General features: G+C 42.2%; 1 long non-coding RNA gene across 1 annotated transcript; it reads right to left on the bottom strand.

Moving 5' to 3' along the window:
• Nucleotides 1–488: 488 nt before the first annotated feature.
• On the bottom strand, nucleotides 489–16,671 carry LOC114806365. Its single transcript, XR_003754392.2, has 2 exons — nucleotides 16,519–16,671; nucleotides 489–610 (listed from the first exon to the last, which is right to left on the bottom strand). It is a non-coding gene; the product is annotated as an uncharacterized LOC114806365 (long non-coding RNA).
• Nucleotides 16,672–19,380: the final 2,709 nt, after the last annotated feature.

Below are 19,380 nucleotides of genomic sequence, written 5' to 3'. Positions count from 1 at the left end.
TCTGCTGCTTACCTGCTGTATGACTTTGAGCAAATCATTTAACTTCTCTGTGCCTCTGTTACCTCATCTGTTAATGAAGATTAAGACTGTCTACCCCATGTGGTATTGGAACTGTGTCTAATCTGATTAGCTTGTATCTATCCCACCTGGTAGTACAGTGCCTGGTATATAATAACCGCTTATAGAGAAGCAGCGCGGCTCAGTGGAAAGAGCCTGGACTTGGGAGTCAGAGGTCATGGGTCCTAATCCCTGCTCTGCCACTTGCCAGCTGTGTGACTTGGGGCAAGTCACTTAACTTCTCTGTGCCTCAGTTACCTCATCTGTAAAATGGGGATTAAAACTGTGAGCCCCACGTGGGACAACGTGATCACCTAGTATCCCCCAGCGCTTAGAACAGTGCTTTGCACATAGTAAGTGCTTAACAAATGCTGCTATTTATTTATTTATTTATTTATTTATTTTTATCTTAAAAAATTAGACTTTCAATCTGGTCTGAAGTTCGATGTTTTGTTGTTGCCACATTCTGCCAGTCTCTCGAAGGTCATGGTCACCTTCTTGTCTGTGGTACTTAACAAACATCCACATGTAAATGACATTCTGCTCCAAGGCACTGTCAAAATGAAAAAGATGGTCAATGGAGTAGCTTGGATCACCTCCAAAGATCTTTCCTAGCTCTACAATCATGTAGACCATTGAAAAAAAGCACCAGTGCTTACGGTGGAAATGGGTACAAAGTAGGAGTTCAGGAAAACTGCTGCATAGACAGCGTATCCTAGGTGATCTGTCTTTAAGTTATTATCCAAAATGAGGAAAAACGCAAGAGTTTGGTGGTTCATATTTACTGTCAAATCAATAATCCCACTACCCACTAAACATCATTTTCTTGTATTTAATAACAAGCAAACTTACTGTCTTTTCCCCATTTCTTTGATTTACTAAGCTAATCTAGTGCTGATTTTTCCTGTTAAACAAGGGATTTGCAAACAACTGCACACCTAAAAATGAATGGAGAGATTAATGGAAAATGTGTTTTGTTTTGTTTTTAATAGCTTCATTCTGTAACTGCAATTACTCATCGCCAAGCTGGATTGCAGAAATCACAAGAGAGTGGAAGGTTGAGAAAAGAAATGATTACAAAAGAATTGCTTGAATGAAGATGACAAAAAATGCTCTTTTCAGCAGTTAGCAGTCCAGGAGAGCATCTGATTGACATGGGTGGTGGGGAGTCCTAATGAGAAAGGCAACAGAAACAGTTGGCCTGATGTATGGTATTTATTAGATTGAGTGATTCCCTCTCTAGACTGTAAGCTCTATGTGGGGAAGAAATGTGTCTACCAACTCTGTTGTGTTGTACTCCTCCAAGTGCTTAGTACAATGCTCTGCACATGGTAAGCAGTCAATAAATGCCATTGATTGACTGACTGACTGAAGATAGGAGAAAGGACATCTTCTCTTTTAGCAGTGGAGAGGTAGACTGGTTTGATGAGGATGGCTCGGGGGGGGGGTGCTGGATGCATCTTGCTTTGGGGGTGTTTTCAGTTCAACTCAGGAAGGTGTGGTGTGATTGCATGGGCAATTTTGAGGGTTTGGCCATCCAAATCTGGTTAGAGGTAGGCATGACTGCCTAGTAATACTACACTACCCGCTGAAACAATCATTCTGTACTGCATGTGTGTTACTTTAATGCTCTTGTCATTATTTGGATTTGATCTGTGTGAAAGGCAGTGTATTTTTTGTTGTTGTTGCTGTCATTGTCATTTCTTGTCGTTGCTTTTCCCCTGCACCCCTGACGAATGCTAAGCTACAAGTATCATAGTCAAAGATGACTTGTAAAATGGGTGAGGACACAGTGTGGACTTCTGCTGTTGAGGTCTCAGAGATCTTCTGCTTTTGGACACCAGACTGCATCCACTCTTCGTACCATCCACCTCACAGGGCATGTCACTGGGCAGACAGAACCAAGTGACACAGTGTGGATGGTAAAGTACAAACCATCACCTCTATAGACCATCCAGGAGCACATCCAGCTGACACTGAAACATGTGTTTTCTGCACTGAACTGTGGGTTTTATGTTTAGTTTTTTGTGTGTTTTTAAAATGTATTTATTAAGTGCTTACTATGTACCAGGCACTGTACTAAGTGCTGGGGTGGACACAAGCAAATCGGATTGGACACGGTCCCTGTGTAAACATGGGGCTCACAGTCTGAATCTCCATTGTACAGATGAGGTAACTGAGACACATAGAAACTAAGTGATTTGCCCAAGGTCTCACAGCAGACAAGTGGCAGAGTCAGGATTAGAGCCCATGTCCTGTGACTCCTAGGCCCAAAGACTTTCCATCAGGCAACACTGTTTCTCTGCTTATTCAAGCAGAATTTTCAGTTGGAACAACTAGTGCATAGGATACAAGTGAAATAATCTCCCATACTTCTGATGAGTGTTAGTAGGACTGAGGAGAATAGGCAGGGAGGCCTGGAAAAGATCTGGTGCTAAAGGGTAGTTATGAACACTTGAGTGCTTTAGGTGGCATATATTTTCTCAAGTGGCATCTGTGGAAGATTTCAACAGGGAGATTAAAAGTTAATAAAGGAAGATCTCCAGTAGGAGGTAAGATTTCAAAAAGACTTTGAAAATGGGGAGACCTGTAAACTGACAGATTTGAAGGGAGAGGGAGTTTCAGGCAGTTGTGAAGATATGAGCATGGTCAGTGGCAGGAAAGATGAGAATGAGGTTAACTTTAGAGGAGCAAAGAGTGAGAGCTGGCATGTACTGGGAGAATAGAGTGGATAGCTGTGTGACTTTGGACAAGTCACTTAACGTCTCTGTGCCTCAGTTACCTCATCTGTAAAATGGGGATTAAGACTGTGAACCCCACATGGGACAACCTGATTACCTTCTATCTGAGAAGCAGTGCAACTCAGTGGAAAGAGCCCGGGCTTGGAAGTTAGAGGTCATGGGTTCTAATTCCGGCTCTGCCGCTTGTCAGCTGGGTGACCTTGGGCAAGTCACAACTTTTCTATGCCGCAGTTACCTCATCTGTAAAATGAGGATTAAGACTGTGAGCCTCACGAGGGACACCCTAATTACCTTGTATCTACCCCAGTGCTTAGAACAGTGCTTGGCACATAGTAAGTGCTTAGCAAATACCAACGTATTTATTATTTATTACCCCAGCACTTAGAACAGTTCTTGGCACATAGTAAATGCTTAACAAATACCATCATCATCATCATACCTAGGAAGGAGAGTGAGAAATTGAGTGCTTTCAAACTGAAGGTCAGAAATTTATGCTAGAAGCAGAGAAGAATGGGTAAACATCTGAAGTTTTTGAGAAGCAGGGGGATGAGTGCATTTGGAAAAATGATCGGTGCAACACACTGAAGTATGGACTGGAGGTGGGCAGACTGGAGGCAGGGAGACCAGTGTAGAGGCTGATGCGATAGTAAAGCTGGGCTATGACCAATGTTAGGACCAGTAAGGTAGTCAATTGGATGGAGAATAAGAGGGAGTTCCCGGTTTGACAACTAGTGCTCTGCCCAAATTAGGTCATCAATTATCTAAGCACTTAGATACAATTGAATGAATAAACTATCATCAAAGGTATTTTTAGAACATTTACTGTGTGCAAAGCACTGTACTAAATCCTTGGAAGAGTACACTATAACAGAGTTGGTAGACAGATTCCCTGCCCACAGTGATTTACAATCTCAAGGGCAAGCTTAGGACCTGGAAGACAAGCTTACAGTTTAGAGGCTGTTCAATAAACATTGCTGGGGAAAAAAGACAATCAACTAAGGTACTGATCCAGTTTTTCCCAGAGGTGTCATTGCTCCTTGGGTAGGTAGACCCATTTCAAGCTACTAAAGCACTGGTAGTACCTATTTTCATCAAAGAACCAATAGCACAGTGACCTGAAAGAGTTAATGCAACTTTCTTAGAGGCTTACCTTATATTCAGGAAGTAGCTTAAGCTCACAAAACATCTGGTTCATTATTAATTAGTAAACATTGAAGCCTCATTATGTCATTCCTATGTCTAATATTTTCCCATGTAAACACTCAACCCTGAATGTTTTTCTGCATGTTCTACCAGCACAATATTTCTTGCTTTGACAATTTTCCTAATTATAATACCTCCTCTCAGTGGATACATGGGTCTTAAATGAGATAGGAACTGGTGATGTATTAAAAAGGCCTGGAGGAGAGATGGGGTGAGGAAAGCTGTATTTATGGAAGTGGGCCTCAGGAATCTAGGCCTTAAGGGAATATGGATTTTCCTTTCTTGTACTTCTATAGTGTGTGCTGTTGCAGTTGCTTTTGCTGCTGTCTCTGCTGCTGCTTGCACCAGTAGAGCTCAAACAAGAACAGAGAGCTTACTGTTGCTTTGTTTTTGCCTTCCCACTGTGTTTCTACCTCTCCACATCTCTCCTTGGTGTCAGTAAGTGCTAATACTGGTAACTCACTCCTCTACCCCTAAATCCCAAATTTCCCTCTATGCTTCCCTTCAGAAAGGTACAGTAATGATAGTAATAGCAATTAATATTATAATAGTATTCATTAAAATATAATAAATTATATTATTATTAAGTGCTTGTTAAGCGCTTACTATGTGTTAAGCACTGATCTAAGCGCTGAGGGAGATACAAGATAATCCGGTCCCATCTGGGGCTCACTGTCTAAGTAGGATGAAGAACACGTATTGAATCCCCGTTTTGAGGTTGAGGGAACTGAGACAGAGAGTTCAATGACTTGCCCAAGGTCACACAGCAGGTACGTGGTAAAGGTCAGATTAGAACCCAGGTCCTCTATCTCCCAAGCCGGTGCTTTTTCCACTAGGCCACACTGCATCTCAGAAATTTAGAAAAATTTAACTTCAATGGTGCCCATGACCCAGGCTTCCTGGAGGTTTGAGATTGACCAAGAAATGAGCTAGAACTTGATGGAGGAAATTAGCCAAGCATTGACTGGTTCAGCCAAAATCTGTATACAATTTGCTTACAGCCATTTCCGTAGGTGGTATTTACTCTCTGCATGGCACATGCATCCCAAGGATGGCCACGAGGCACATTTTCCTGGAAAACTGGTTCATAGGAGTTCACTGCAGGCCAGTATTCATTCAATACCAAATAGGTTTAGGGCTTGTGGATTCACATGGTTTGAAAGAACCAAGGGAGAATTTGTAATTCCACTTAACAAATTCAAATAACTGGGTCTCTGTAGTCTTTGAATGAACTGTAAAAAGTTCCCAAAAGAGCAAGGTGGAGATCTTGGCCAGAATCTTTCTCTAAGATTATTCCCTCATGTTATCACAGAGTTAATCCAGTACAGATGCATTCTCATTGCTGAGTAATGCTGCACATCAATTGGATACTAGGGATATAAATGATATGGAGAGAAAAATTGAAAAAAGCTAACATTCTGGGTTGTATTTTTCTTGGTCCATAGTCCAGCTCTCTTCAGATCATATTCATACTCTTAGTTGCTCTATCCAACTGATGCAATTCATAATTTTAATATTATGGAGGTAATAATAATAATAATGTTGGTATTTGTTAAGCGCTTACTACGTGCCGAGCGCTGTTCTAAGCGGTGGGGTAGATGCAAGGTAATTAGGTGGTCCCACATGAGGCTCACAGTCTTAATCCCCATTTTACAGATGAGGTAACTGAGGCACCGAGAAGTTGTGACTTGCCCAACGTCACACAGCTGACAAGTGGCGGAGCTGGGATTAGAACCCATGACCTCTGACTCCTAAGCCCGTGCTCTTTCCACTGAGCCACCATCTAAGGTTCATGAGAATCTATATACTGAGAGGCAAACTCAGAAATAGAGGCAGGCTCTTCAGAATGCAATCAAATTAACATGGCAAAGACCTATCTTTATGGACAAACAATGCAGACTCACTTTCAGTAGTGCCAACTTTGAAAACTAAACCTGCATACATGTACCCGAGGTTATATAAATCATTTGATTAAAATCACATTATCAACCTGTGGAAACACTCCAGTGATAGAGGTCCAGTTGGAAGATTTTAGGGTTATGTTCTATAGCTTTGGGAACCTGTCAGGGGGCTCGTGTGGGCTATACACCCCTGAGGATTAATAGCCATGGGACAGAAGGATGGCTCTATCCCACACAGAAGAGAGTTATCCACTTGTAATATATGATGTCATTTTTTCTTCTTTCTGTCTTCTCTCCTCATGGGCCAAACACCATTCCAATTACTGACCGCTAGACTCGGACTCTTAGACTCACATCATTTTGCACCTTCATTATACACGGTGCAGAGGGTTTGGGGAAAACTAATCTTGATCTACTCTTGATGCATAATGAGGTCTTCCATTAAGACCGATGGAGCCTCAGCCTTGAAATTTCAGGACAGAGAATCTGCCCTTGTAGACACCCAGTGTGGTCAAGGCCTGTAGGGAGATTCCATCTGTCTCTTCTTAATGCCAAACATGGTGCTTCTAGCTAAACTTTATGACCCCACCCCCATCAAGAAGCTGTGTGACATAGTGGAAAGACCAATGGGCCTTGGAAGTCAGAGGGCCTGGGTTCCATTTCTGGCTCTGCCAATTGCTTGCTATGTGACCTTGGGACCATTGATTGATAAGGTTACTGTTTCTTCATGGAAAATGATTTACAATTTGAAAGATTTAGATTAGGTATGAAAAAGCAAAACTATGTCTTGTTTTGTTTCCACAGTCTGACTTGCAGCCATCTGAAGGCCATAGTAGCTCTTTTGATTCTGTTTCCAATCGCTTTATCTATCCATGCATTGTTGGACATTGTACTGCCTAGATCAGAGACTGCTTTCTTTGGTTTATTTCGAAACTACTGCTTGTGTGTTGTGTTTCCAAGGAATAGCCTGGAACACATCTTCTATTGCTTCAGACCTCTTGTCAGACCACAGCACTGTGATGAATCTGCACTGCATATCTGCATGTATGTGCCTTTAGAGCATGGTCATTGAAATTTAGGAGTTATGAACCACAGACTTAAAAACTTTTGATGATGCTCACAACCTGTTGAGTTGGAAATGTTTGCCAGTGGATCAGAAGTGTCTTCTGCCTCCAGTTGAAGATCTCTCGTATCTTCAAGCATAGCAGCATAGAGTATATTGGGCAAGCAGCATGGCCTAGAGGAAAGAGCATGGGCTTGGGAGCCAGGGACCTGGGTTCTAATCCTAGCTCCACCAATTGCTTGCTTTTTGTCTTTGGATAAGTCAAGTCATAACTTCTCAGTTCATCAGTTCTCCTGTTCTCCCTCCTACTTAGTCTGTGAGGCCCATGCAGGACAGGGACTATAACTAAATAACTGGTATCTACTCCAGTGGTTAGAATAGTGTTTAACACATAGTGCTTAACAAACACCTAAAAGAAAGGGGGGAGTAAATCTCACACAGAGCCTTTTTTCGCTCTAACAGCCAAGGGGAAAGGGTCAGATAGGGTTCTTCAAACATTGGCATGATTAAACATTTCATCTTGGAATAGCCTAAGAATCTCAATTGATTTCTCAGGGCAGTTGAGTCCTGGTCAAATGCATTTGTAAGGCTAATGAACACAGTATAAAGGTCTTGGTGTTGTTCTCTGCCCTCTTCCTATCTCTCTTGCACTGCAAAGGAAATATCTGCTGCACTGTGCTGTAGTCTGAAACCCAAATTGTGACTCAGGTAGCGCAACTGACTATATTTTTCAGTAGCCTGTTCAAGCGGTCCTTGGCTAGAATCACGCATGTAATGGGAAGCAGGGAGTTTCTCCTATACTTTCCATAGTCACCTCTCTCTTCTTTCTTCTTGAAGAAGGTGAAGTTGGTAGCCTCTATGAATTCTAGTGACATGTCTTCAATATTCCGTATGTTGAGGAGAAGGTTGTACAGACATCCAAGAATTTGGTACCTTCCTTGCTTTTAGATTTTGGGAGGGATACCATTAACTTGGGTGCTTTTTTGTTTTTCTTGACTTTGACTTCAAGGTTCACCCTCTCAAGCTTGCGGCTGAGTATGTCTCCACATCCTGATGATTTTCTAAGCCCTGAAAGGTCTCCTTCTCACCGATGGAAGATATGTTCAGGAATTTATTATCATGTTCTTGCCATCTGAGTAAGATTACCGCTTTGCCCGTGAGAGATTCAGGGTAGTCAGGGATATGTAGCCCTTTTCATGGTCAGTAAAAGTGTTATGTAAAATGCCTCTTTTTTCCTAGATCTCTTCAGCTTTGGTTCCCTACTTCTGGTCATGCATAGTTCATAGCCCAATCTATATATCCCACTGCCAAGTTTTGAGGGCTAATATTTTGTTCTGATTTCGGAGAGCTGAAAGGTAGTAGAAAAGTATTTCCTGTTTTGTGCACATATCTTTTAAATCTCTGAGTCCTTCCCCTTCTTTCCACTCCCTCCTGCCCCCGGCCCCCACACTTCATCAGAAAGGCCTGAGTGTAAGTTGTTTTTCCAGTAGTGGTTATGGTTTGCTCTAAGTCATCCTCACACTCTTATGCCGTGCCACCATGCCCAGCAGGATGCATTGTGAGGCAGTTGACTGGGGCTAAGGACACCAACTGTGCCCATGGGATGGAATATCTCTTTATACCTTTTACTCTCATCCTTTCTTTTCACCATGGTTGAGTGTAGTCCCCAAATCCACTGGACAAACTTCTGCAGTCCTTCTTATTTATTTTAATTATCTGTACCTCAGTTTCCTCATCTGTAAAATGGGGATTCAATTTCTGTTCTCCCTCTGACTTAAATTGTGAGTCCTATGTGGTCAGGAACAATATTCGACCTGATCATTTTATACCTACCCCAAGGCTTAGCACAGTGCTTGACACAAAGTCAGTACTTAAATGCTACAGTTGTTATTACTATTCATAATACTATATTATTTTCTGAATTACTTAAGAAATGATTTGGGGCACATGGGCTATTAAAGTGGTTTTTTTTTTGTTTAATTCATGGGCAAAGTAGGGAGGTGGAATTGTTTAATATCTGACCTTTCAGTTTAAATATGATGCTACCTACTATGAGGCTGAAAAGGCCAAGATGTAACTGGCATTCTTTTCCTGGTTTTGTGTACATGAAGCTTGCCATAAAGATTTATTGAACAATGGAAAGGCTGCTGAAACAGGTGATGGAATTTTCTTCCCCAGAGAAGTCTGAGAATAGTTGAAATTCTTCCACATCAGAGTGTTTGGAGGCAGAAGACTATATGAGATATTTTTCAGGAGGTCTTTCAGCTCACTGATTAATGAAGTATAAAGTTCACGCCTTCCAAACCTCACACTCAGTCAATCTGTAAGCATCTCTAAATTCGTCGTGGCCAGGGAATATGTCTGTTTATTGTCATATTGTACTCTCTCAGTCACTTAGAATAGTGCTCTACACACATTAAGTGCTCAATAAATATGAGTGACTGACTTCCATAAGCTCTTGCTATGTGCAAAGCACTGCACTAACTGCCTGATAATAATAATAAAAATGATGATGATGACTGTGGTATTTGTTAAGTGCTTATTATGTGCCAAGATAATTAGCTCATCACAGGCCCTCCCACATGGGCATCACAGTCTTGGGAGAGTACGGTACAATAGAGTAAGTAGATATCCCTGCTAAAATGGATTTTACGGAGTGGAGGGGAAGATATACATTAAAATGAATTATGGATATGTACATAAATGCTGTGGAGTTGGAGGAGGGATGAATATCAAAAGTGCCTAAGGGGTGCTGCCCCAAGTTCATAGGTGATTCATTCATTCATTCAATTGTATTTATTGAGCACTTACTGTGTGCAGAGCACTGTACTGCAGAAGGAGGGCTTATTCAGGGAAATGAGGGCTTAGTCAGGGGAGGCATTTTGGGAAGAGATATTATCTTCATAAGACTTTGAATATCGGAGAATGGTAATCTGTTGGCTATGAAGGAGGAGGGAGTTACAGGCCAGAGGGAGGATATGAGCAAGGTACTGGCAGAAATGAAAGATTGTGGTGCGGTAGGTAGGTTGGCATTAGAGGAGCCAGGTGTGTGGGTTGGATTGTAGTAGGAAATCAGCAAGGTAAGGGTAAGAGGGGCAGAGCTGATTGAGTGATTTAAATCTAGTGGTAAGGAGTTTCTGTTTGATACTCCAAACTGTAAATTCACTGAAGGCAGGGAAAGTATTCACCAACTATGCTGTATTGTACTCTCCTAAGTGCTTAGTACAGCAATCTGCATACAGTAAGTGCTCAATAAATACCACTGATTTGTTGATATGGAGATGGGTGCAATCTCACTGTGGACAGGGCTAGTGTCTGCCAACTCTGTTGTGTTGTACTCTCTGAAGTGCTTAAAACAGCACTCTGCACATAGTTAGCACTCAAAAAATGCTGCTGCTGCTGCTGCTGATGATGATGATGAGATGTAGTATGTCCTAGTGGAAAGAGAATAAGCCAAGAAGTCAGAGAACCTGGCTTCTAATCTCAGCACTGCCATTTGTCTGCTCTGTGACGTTGAGCAAGTCACAACTTCTCTGTGCCTCAATTACATCATCTGAAAAATAGGGATTAAATCTTACTCCCTCTTTCTTAGACTGTGAACCACATGTGGGACAGGGGTTGTGTCCAACCTGATCAGGGGAGTGCTGGAACATAGTAAGCAATTAACAATTACCATAGCCATTAATTATTGTTAAGAGAAACCTTTGTGGGGGCGGTGCATGGAGGCGTGGTGTCTGAGAAGAGGGGAGACATGGACTGAACAGGGTTTTTTTTAGAAAAAATTACCTGGACAGCAGAGTGAAGTATGGGCTGGAGAAGGGAGAAACAAGAGGCGGGGAGGTCACTGAGAAGGCAAATGATTAGTGATTGGACCAGCATGGTAGCAGCTTGGGTGGAGAAGAAGAGGAGGATTCTAGATGCTGAGAAGGTAAAACTTAAGAGAATTTCATGACAAAGTGGGAGAGTTGAATGAGGGAGCTGAGTTGAAGATAATGCCAAGGTTACAAGCTTATGAGACAGGGAAGATAGTGATATTGCCTACAGTTATGGGAAAGTCAAGTGGGGAGCACAGGGCTTGGGTGGGAAGATGAGTTTCTGGTTTTGAGCATGTTAAGTGTGAGGTGTTAGTGGGACATCTAAGTAGAGGTGACTTGAAGGCAGGGGAACTGCAGACTGCAGAGGAGAGAAGTAGGGAATGGAGAGATGATTTGGGGAATCAACCTTGTGGTAGTTGAACTGTAGAAGCAAATGAGTTCTCCAAAGGAGTGGCTATACCATAGAGGATAGTAGGAGGTTCAGAACTGAAACTTGAGGTACTCCCACAGTTTGAGGGTGGGAATACAGAGAGGGAGCCCGTGAAATACACTAAGAAATGAGTGACCAGAGACAAAGAACCTGGGAAGGACAGTGTCAGTGGAAGCCAAGCTTAGATAATGTTTCCAGGGGGAAAGGATGATTTATAGTGTTGAAGGCACTCTTCCCTGAACCCCAACTGTGAGTCACATTCATGATACAATACAAGACCACTGTAAAAGTGGAAATAAGTGTTAATGGCATAGCAATTCTCCTACAGACATGATAGATTTCACCCCAGTGGAGAGAAAAAAAATACTAGGTTCTGAGAAACTTGAGGCAGACCCTTACTTTTCCACATGCAGTCCACACTAAAGCCCCTGTGCCCTGATCAATGGACAAGAACGCTGAGTTCTCTCACCCATTTAACCTTTCTGGATTGTAATCCTGATTGCAGTTTTCAGCTTCACTGGCAGCCCACAGCTAGCGGAATTCAAAGGGACACAACCCCAGCATCATCCCCATTCTAATTAGCCTCATCACCATAGCAACCTTCAGGGGATTATATTAGCAACAGCATGGCAAACTAATTGAACTGGTACAACTTAATTTTGCAGCTGGGAATGTAAAAGTGAATCTTACATTTAATCATGCTTACAGCATTGACATTCAAATCAGAAGGCTTTGTTAGAGGTCCCGGAAAATAAGCGTCATTTCTCAAAACACAATGCTTCACTTAGAGGGAAAAACCACTTTGAACATTAAGTGAATGCTAAAATCAAAAAGACTACCGGGGGGTGACGAGGGGTGGAGGGAAACAAATTGTGGAAAAAAGCGAAAAAACCGTTGATAAATAAAAACCAACATTCAAGGCAATGGCTGCTGGATGGGAATTCGTTCTCATGTCGGAGTGCTGGTGATTTTAAGCTACTAGATTTCATTACAAGGTACCTCCAAGGGTCTGGCATCTTCACCTGCAGACACTAAATAATACTTTTTGATTGACTGATTGACAGCACTGATATTCTCCTACAGGGGATCAATAGCATGGTTTCCATAAAGAAAGCTTTCTTGACTGTTCAATAAGGCAAGTGAGAGTTTCTCTTGAAATTAGGGTGCCTCATTATTGTTCATATTTATTAAGAGTTTACTCTGTGCCAAGCACTGTACTATGCACTGGGATGAATACAAAATAGATCAGACCCAATCCCATTGACAAAAAGCACAGCTGACTAGAAATATTCAAGACCTGGAGCCAGGAGGATTGGCCTCTGACTCTGCCACTTGCTTACTTTGTGAGCTTGGGCAAGACATTTAACCTCTCAGTGCCTCACTTTCCTCATCTTTAAAACAGGGATAAAATATCCGTCTTCCTCCTTAGACTGTGAGCCCTAGATGGCTCAAGGAACTTGCCCAAACTGATTATATCTATTCCAGTGTTTTGTATGATTTGGCACATAGTAAGCACTTACTTAATGCCATCTCACTCTGGGGGTTCATTGGTGTTGTTCCTCCTGCCTAAGGCAGCACACGATTGAGATTCATGTCTTGAAGGACACACTTTTCCATAACCTGAGTGAGGTTTTTTATAAAGCTGTCTCTTGCAGTTGAGTAAATTCTGCTTTCCTCTAGGATTGGACAGCAGTTAATCAACAATGTGGCCTTTTGGAAAGAGCACGGTCCTGGGAGTCAGACTTCTAATACTTGCTCTGTCACCTGCTTGCTGAGTGACCTTGGGCAAGTCACTTAACTTCTCTACACCTCAGTTTCCTCATCTGTAAAAAAGGGAATTGAAAACCTATTATCCCTTCTAGACTGTAAGACCCATGAGGGACAGGGACAATATCCAATATGATTATGTATCCCAGCTCTTACTACAATGTTTGACATAAATACTATTATTAGTTTCATTATTATTAACAGTATTTATTGAGCACTGCTGCTGACTACAGGGCATTGTACCTGGCACTCAGCATGTCCTCAGTCAGTCATTTTATAATCCATCCATTCTACAAGCATCAAAACCCCACCAAAGCCAATATAGGAAAATGAAAATTTACCAATTCATTTTTGAAAAATATTTGGAAAAGGTGAATCCCCAGCCACCTTATGCTTGGAAATGGCAAAATAGGAGGTGGAAATGTTGTGGAAGTCCTCCATGGTTTTATTTTCCACATAACCTCAGTCCCAGTGCTTAAATAGAAGAGAGAGAAAGATCTTTGTCCCTTTTACCTTTTCCCCAGTGATCAATGATCTTATTCTAGGCTGTGTCTAACCAGATTAAAATGATAGAGGGTAAAGGTAGGAGGAAATACTAACAGATTATCTGTAAGAACTGTCCACCCCACAGACAGAAAGCAATTACCTATTTTAGACCTGTGAAGATGATTTCTCTTCTCTTTTCACTATTCATATCTCTCACCCCTCACTTCTTGGTCCTTTATTCAAAACCTTCCCAAAAAGTTTACAGGGAAAGAAAATAACAGGCTTTCCTTTGAGAGAGTGAAATGTAACCTATTTATGTCTCCAGTAATTGGTGAAAAGGGTATCTGATGGGTGATAAATGCAAAGATAGTCAAGGAAATAGCAGACACGGGGTGTTTATATCAATCTGCCATTGGAGAAGCTTTACAAAAGCTAATGTCAGACTTGGGCAAGGAGTCGGTTATTAACTCTGGAAGAAAGGTAACAGATGGAGAGAGAGGACCAAAGTTAGATGCTCCTGGCAAGCAGGATCAGTGCCCATTTCTTATCATCAGATGGCAGCAATAAGAAGCTGAAGAAGGTTAGCAGTTGGAAGATGATCTTCATTCCATCTCCTTCCCACCAAAGGCATAGTGTTCTGCCTCACTAGAAAGCCTGAAATTTTAGTTTGCCAAGGGGAAACCTGAGCTTTAAACCTTAAGCTTTTTCAGAAAAGCAAAATTTATATTAGGGGGACAAATACACAGCTAGCTCTCAGATTTGGTAGCAAATTATTCCTTCTTCCAAGGCAAAACCCATCCACCCCCAATTAATTTCACTTACACACTCACTCAATTTCTTGAACTTTAAACTGCTGTGGGCAGGGATTAGGTGGGTTTGCCGTCCATGTCTCCCCACTTCTCAAGAATCTCCAATGGCTGCCCACCCACCTCCACAACAAAGAGGATAACATCCTTATCATGTGTTTTAAAGCTCTCAATCAGCTAGCCCCATTGTACCTCACTTCACTAATCCAACTACAGTGCAACCCAGGTTCTCAGCTCCTCTGGCGCCAGTTTACTCACTGTGCCTCTTTCCCACATCCTCCCCATAACCCGCAACTCCCTCTATATATATGCCAGACCACCATTGTCTTCACCTGCAAAGTACAATTAAGATCACATCTTTTCCAGGAGGCCTTCCCTGATTAAGCTCTCTTTTCCCCAACTAGCTCTTTTTTCTGCATTATTTATGTACTTGGATCTGTGACCTTTGGACTTTTGTGACCCCCAGTCCCACAGCACTTATGTACACATCTTTAAATTATTTATTATAAACTACTTCTTTATTCACATTAATGTCTCTCTTCTTCTCTAGACTGTAAGTTCATTAAGGGCAGCTAATTCTGTTTTATCGTACTGTCCCAAGAACTTAGAACAGTGCTCTGCACCTAGTAAGTACTCAATAAATACTACTGATTGGTTGACTTGATGTCTGCTGAAGCCATGTACATAAAGATGCCTAACATTACTTTAGAATTATGATCTTGAGTTTCTCCTAAGGCCTTCAGTCTAGATTCTGGCAGGTGGGTTATATAGAATACCACATTGTAAGGTTCTAAAATAATAGTCAGGATCCATTTTCTATTCTTGATCACTCTTTGGTTTATTTGACCAGTCAGGATTTCAGAAAGACTTTCTGGCATTGTGATTGGCACTGAACTTTACCTGAGGTCCAGCTAATAGAGTTGCCAACTATGTTGAACCCTGAAATTAGGCAATAATGTGCCAGGATATTATTACCTTCTGACACCTTCTCCAAAATCAAAAATGTGTTTAGGTTTGTTTCTTTTTTTGCAATACCCCAATGAAGCAGATAGGAGAAAATATCATGCTATATTGGCCAAAATAGCCAATATAAGCTTAAAATGTAACATTTATTAAGAAATCTCAAGAGTCCATTTACAGGCCTCAGAGTAACGCCTTGGAATACTCAGAGTTCTTGTGTCCATTATTTATGCTTGAGTTTTTCCTTTTTTTTGTTGACTGACACTGAACAACAAGAAACAAAGTTCTCTGGGTATTCTAAGGGTCTGGACTTTTTCTCTGTTCCTCCCTCCTTCACCTTCCCCAAGGGAAATTGAAATCTCAATGGCTTTGCCATCTGGAGAAATGTCAAGAACATTGCCTCCAGCTCATGCTGGGCTGTTTCCCCTTCTATTCCACACTTCCTAAAAAGGAACATTTCAATGTTCTTGGCTCCAATGGTCATTTAACTCATACTACCCAGACCTGTGGTCTAGAAGAAAGAACCTGTCTTCCTCCTTTTACTCGTGAAAGAGCGGTAGGTTAGAGCTGCTTAGAGAAGCAGTTTGGCCCAGTGGATAGAGCACAGGTGTGGGTCAGAAGGACTTGAGTTATAATCCTGGCTCTGCCACTTGTCTGCTGCTTGGCTTTGGGCAAGTCATTTCACTTCTTTGTGACTTAGTTACAAAGTTTATGTGCTTAGCAGAGAAGCAGCGTGGCTCAGTGGAAAGAGCCTGGGCTTGGGAGTCAGAGGTCATGGGTTTGAATTCTGGCTCTGCCACTTGTCCAGCTGTGTGACTGTGGGCAAGTCACTTAACTTCTCTGTGCCTCAGTTACCTCATCTGTAAAATGGGGATTAACTCTGAGCCTCACGTGGGACAACCTGATACCCTGTATCTACCCCAGCGCTTAGAACAGTGCTGTGCACATAGTAAGTGCTTAACAAATACCAACATCATCACTTAGTTACCTCATCTGAAAATGGGGATTAAGACTGTGAGCCCCATCTGGAACGGGACTGTGTCCAACCTGATTAGCTTAGTATCTATCCCAGTGCTTATACAGTGCCTGGGACATAGTCCTCAACAAATGCCATAAAAAAATGAGTCCAACCCAAGTATCCCATCCTCTCTCAGAGTTGGACCCGGCGAGTTTCCAGTACTCTACCAGTCTCGCTTAGGGAGGGAAAGTCAAGCAGAGGCCTATCCATTCCTTTCCTAGCTTGGGTAATGCTAGCGAGTGGGAAGACAATCATTAGAAGTCAAACTCACCTGTGCTGGGCAGCAGCAGCATGGGAGAGAATTGAGGGTGGCGACACAAGTTAACTGCATGGAAGGATGCAATGGTAAACCACTTCCATATTTTTACAGAAAATTATGCTATATACTACCAGAATGATTGCAGATGGTGGTGGGGCATTCTGGGTGAGATTTGGCATTCTAGGTGAGATTTGTCTATGACGTCACTATGGGTCTGAGATGACTCGACAGCCTAAGACAAGTATCCCATCTTGGTATTCATCCCTGCTGGAGATTCTCATCAAGAATGAGATAAGCTTAAGGCCTGGGACTTCCAAACCAATGAAAGAATTGATGAAAGAATTGATTATGGTAATAGTGGTTTGCTCAGTGCCACTCACATGCTCATCTCTGTCAGTAGTGCTTACTAGGTGCCAAGCATGGCACTAAATACTTGGGTAGATATGAGATAATTAGGTTGGATTCAGTCCCTGACCCACTTGGGGTACAGTCTAAATACAAGAAGGGAGTGGGATTTAATCCCCATTTACAAATCAATTAACTGAGGATCAGAAAAGTTAAAATGACTTGCCCAAGGTCACACAGAAGGCATGTGGCAGTCAGGATTAGAATGCAGGTCCTCTGATTCCCAGGCAGTTTCTCACAGAATACAATGAGAGAGTGGGCAGTTAGGGTGCAGGTTAGGTGCATATCAAAAGTTTAGGCACAAAACCCATATTTAATCAAAACTTCCTGCAGCATAGACGATCAGGAGGCTGCCTTGATATCCACTGAGGCCTGTTCCACTCATATTCACCAGCTCTTTTCCAGATGCCCCCTGGGCCTGTTCCCTTCCCAAACTGCTCAGGTGATTCTTCAGCAAGCCTTCCCCTCATCTAGTCGTTTTACTCCTTATCCCTCTGCCACAGGTTGGGGATGGGTATTCACCCAAAAGTCTGTGCAGTTGAACCCAACAAGGTTGTAAATTGGGAAGAGCTGACGAGAAATCAGGAAATGAGAAGATTGCCAAAATTCATTATTTGTTATTTCCCAAGAGTAGACATGGCACTTGGCATCCTTCAGAAAGGCAACGTCCTTCCCTAGGGAACATAGAAGCTGTTGGAAGATATGTCATAATAACAACTTGTAGACATGATGGGATCGCAATGCTACAAATTGTGAAAGACTATCAAGGGGAGGTTAAGGGCATTCAAGCCAGCAATTTTTTTATATTGGGGGCAGAGGTGTCTGATCCCAAAATAAGAGAAGTGTCAAGAACTGACCTATCAACACCAGTATTGTCATCATTAAGAATCACTTTCCATTAAAAGCAATATTGCTATTGTTTATCCCAATCTCCCAGTGCATTTTGAAGCACTGTGGCCTAGTGGATAGAGCACAGGCCCTAGAGTCAGAAGGACTTGGGTTCTAATCCCAGCTCCACCACTTGCCAGCTGTGTGACCTTGATCAAGTCACTTAACTTTGGTGTGCCTCACTTGCCTCATCTGTAAAATGAGGATTAAGATTATGAGCTCCATGTGGGACATGGACTGTGTCCAACCTGTTTACTTTGTATCTGTCCCTGTGCTTAGAACAGTGCCTGGAACATAATAAGCACTTAATAAATACCATTAAAAAAATATTCCATTCATGTGAAAGCACATCCTGGATTATATGCATGCAGACCCAACTACTTTGTGTGTGCACTGAGCTATGTGCTGCTGCTAAAGTGCTCCTGTCACTGATCTCTTTTCCTGACTACAGAATTCCACAGCTCTACGCCCTTCTAACCCTCTGCCCCAGGTATGCCAGTCGGGTATGCCAGTCTACCCCAGCGTGTGGCAGAAGAGTGGCATCAGGTGTCTGACCGAGCTGAAAGGCTAGAGAATTTCCAGTTGTCTAATTTTCTGTATGGGGTGACATCTGGGAGTCTCAGAGATGCCAAAATGGACTCCCTGCATCCGGATTACCAAACCAAGTCTTGGAAAGACATCAGCCTATTAGCATTGAAACGACATTCACCTCAGGAGAGTTGGAATATGTGAGGAGAATAGTTGAGGCTAGAATACCCAAACATCTGCTTCATGGTGAGCTGAAACTGGTCAACAAAATGAAGGGACAGTGCAAACATTTTAATGATTCATTAGTAGTAACGGTATTAATTGACCATTGGGTGCAATGCACTGGACTAAGCAGATGGGAAAGTAGAATTAAAATACTAGATGTGGTCCCTGACCAGAGGGAGTTTACACTCCAACAGCAATGTAGGAAAGTTGGGACTTAGAAATGATAGCATCTGAGCCGAAAACTGAAAGATGACTTGTGCAGCCTGACCGATGAGGTGCGCTGCCATCAATAAAGCAGTGGTTACTTTTAATTGGAAGTTGCAGGAGGATTATGATACAGGGGAAGAGAAAAGGAAAATAGTACAAGGACTGGCAAACGACAACAGGGCAGAACAATAAAGAGCCATCTTTGTGAGTGTGTGGTGCTACGTATGAGTCTTCATATTCTTCTTTATATATGACAGATGATCACTCTCCCCCATCTTCAAAACCTTATTAAGAGCACATCTCCTACAAGAGGCCTTCCCTGACTTTCCTCTTCTCCATTCCCTTTTTGCGTCACTCTTGCACTTAGATTTTCACCCTTTAGTCATCTCTCCCTCAGCCCACAGCCCTGATTCACTTGTCTGTAATTTATTTATTTATATTAATTTCTGTCTCCCCCTCTAGACTGTAAGCTCGTTGAGGGCAGAGAACATTTTCTACCAATGCTGCTGTATGCTGTACTGGTATTTTGCCAAATGTAGAGCTCAATGAATATGATTGATTGATTTACTGGGTTGGTTTCCCATCTTGAACCTACCAACCATGTGTCTGTTAAACAAGGTG

The sequence above is a fragment of the Ornithorhynchus anatinus genome, chromosome X1 (genome assembly GCF_004115215.2).
Source record: "Ornithorhynchus anatinus isolate Pmale09 chromosome X1, mOrnAna1.pri.v4, whole genome shotgun sequence".
NCBI lineage: Eukaryota > Metazoa > Chordata > Mammalia > Monotremata > Ornithorhynchidae > Ornithorhynchus > Ornithorhynchus anatinus.
This window is presented reverse-complemented; position numbering and strand designations above follow the sequence as displayed.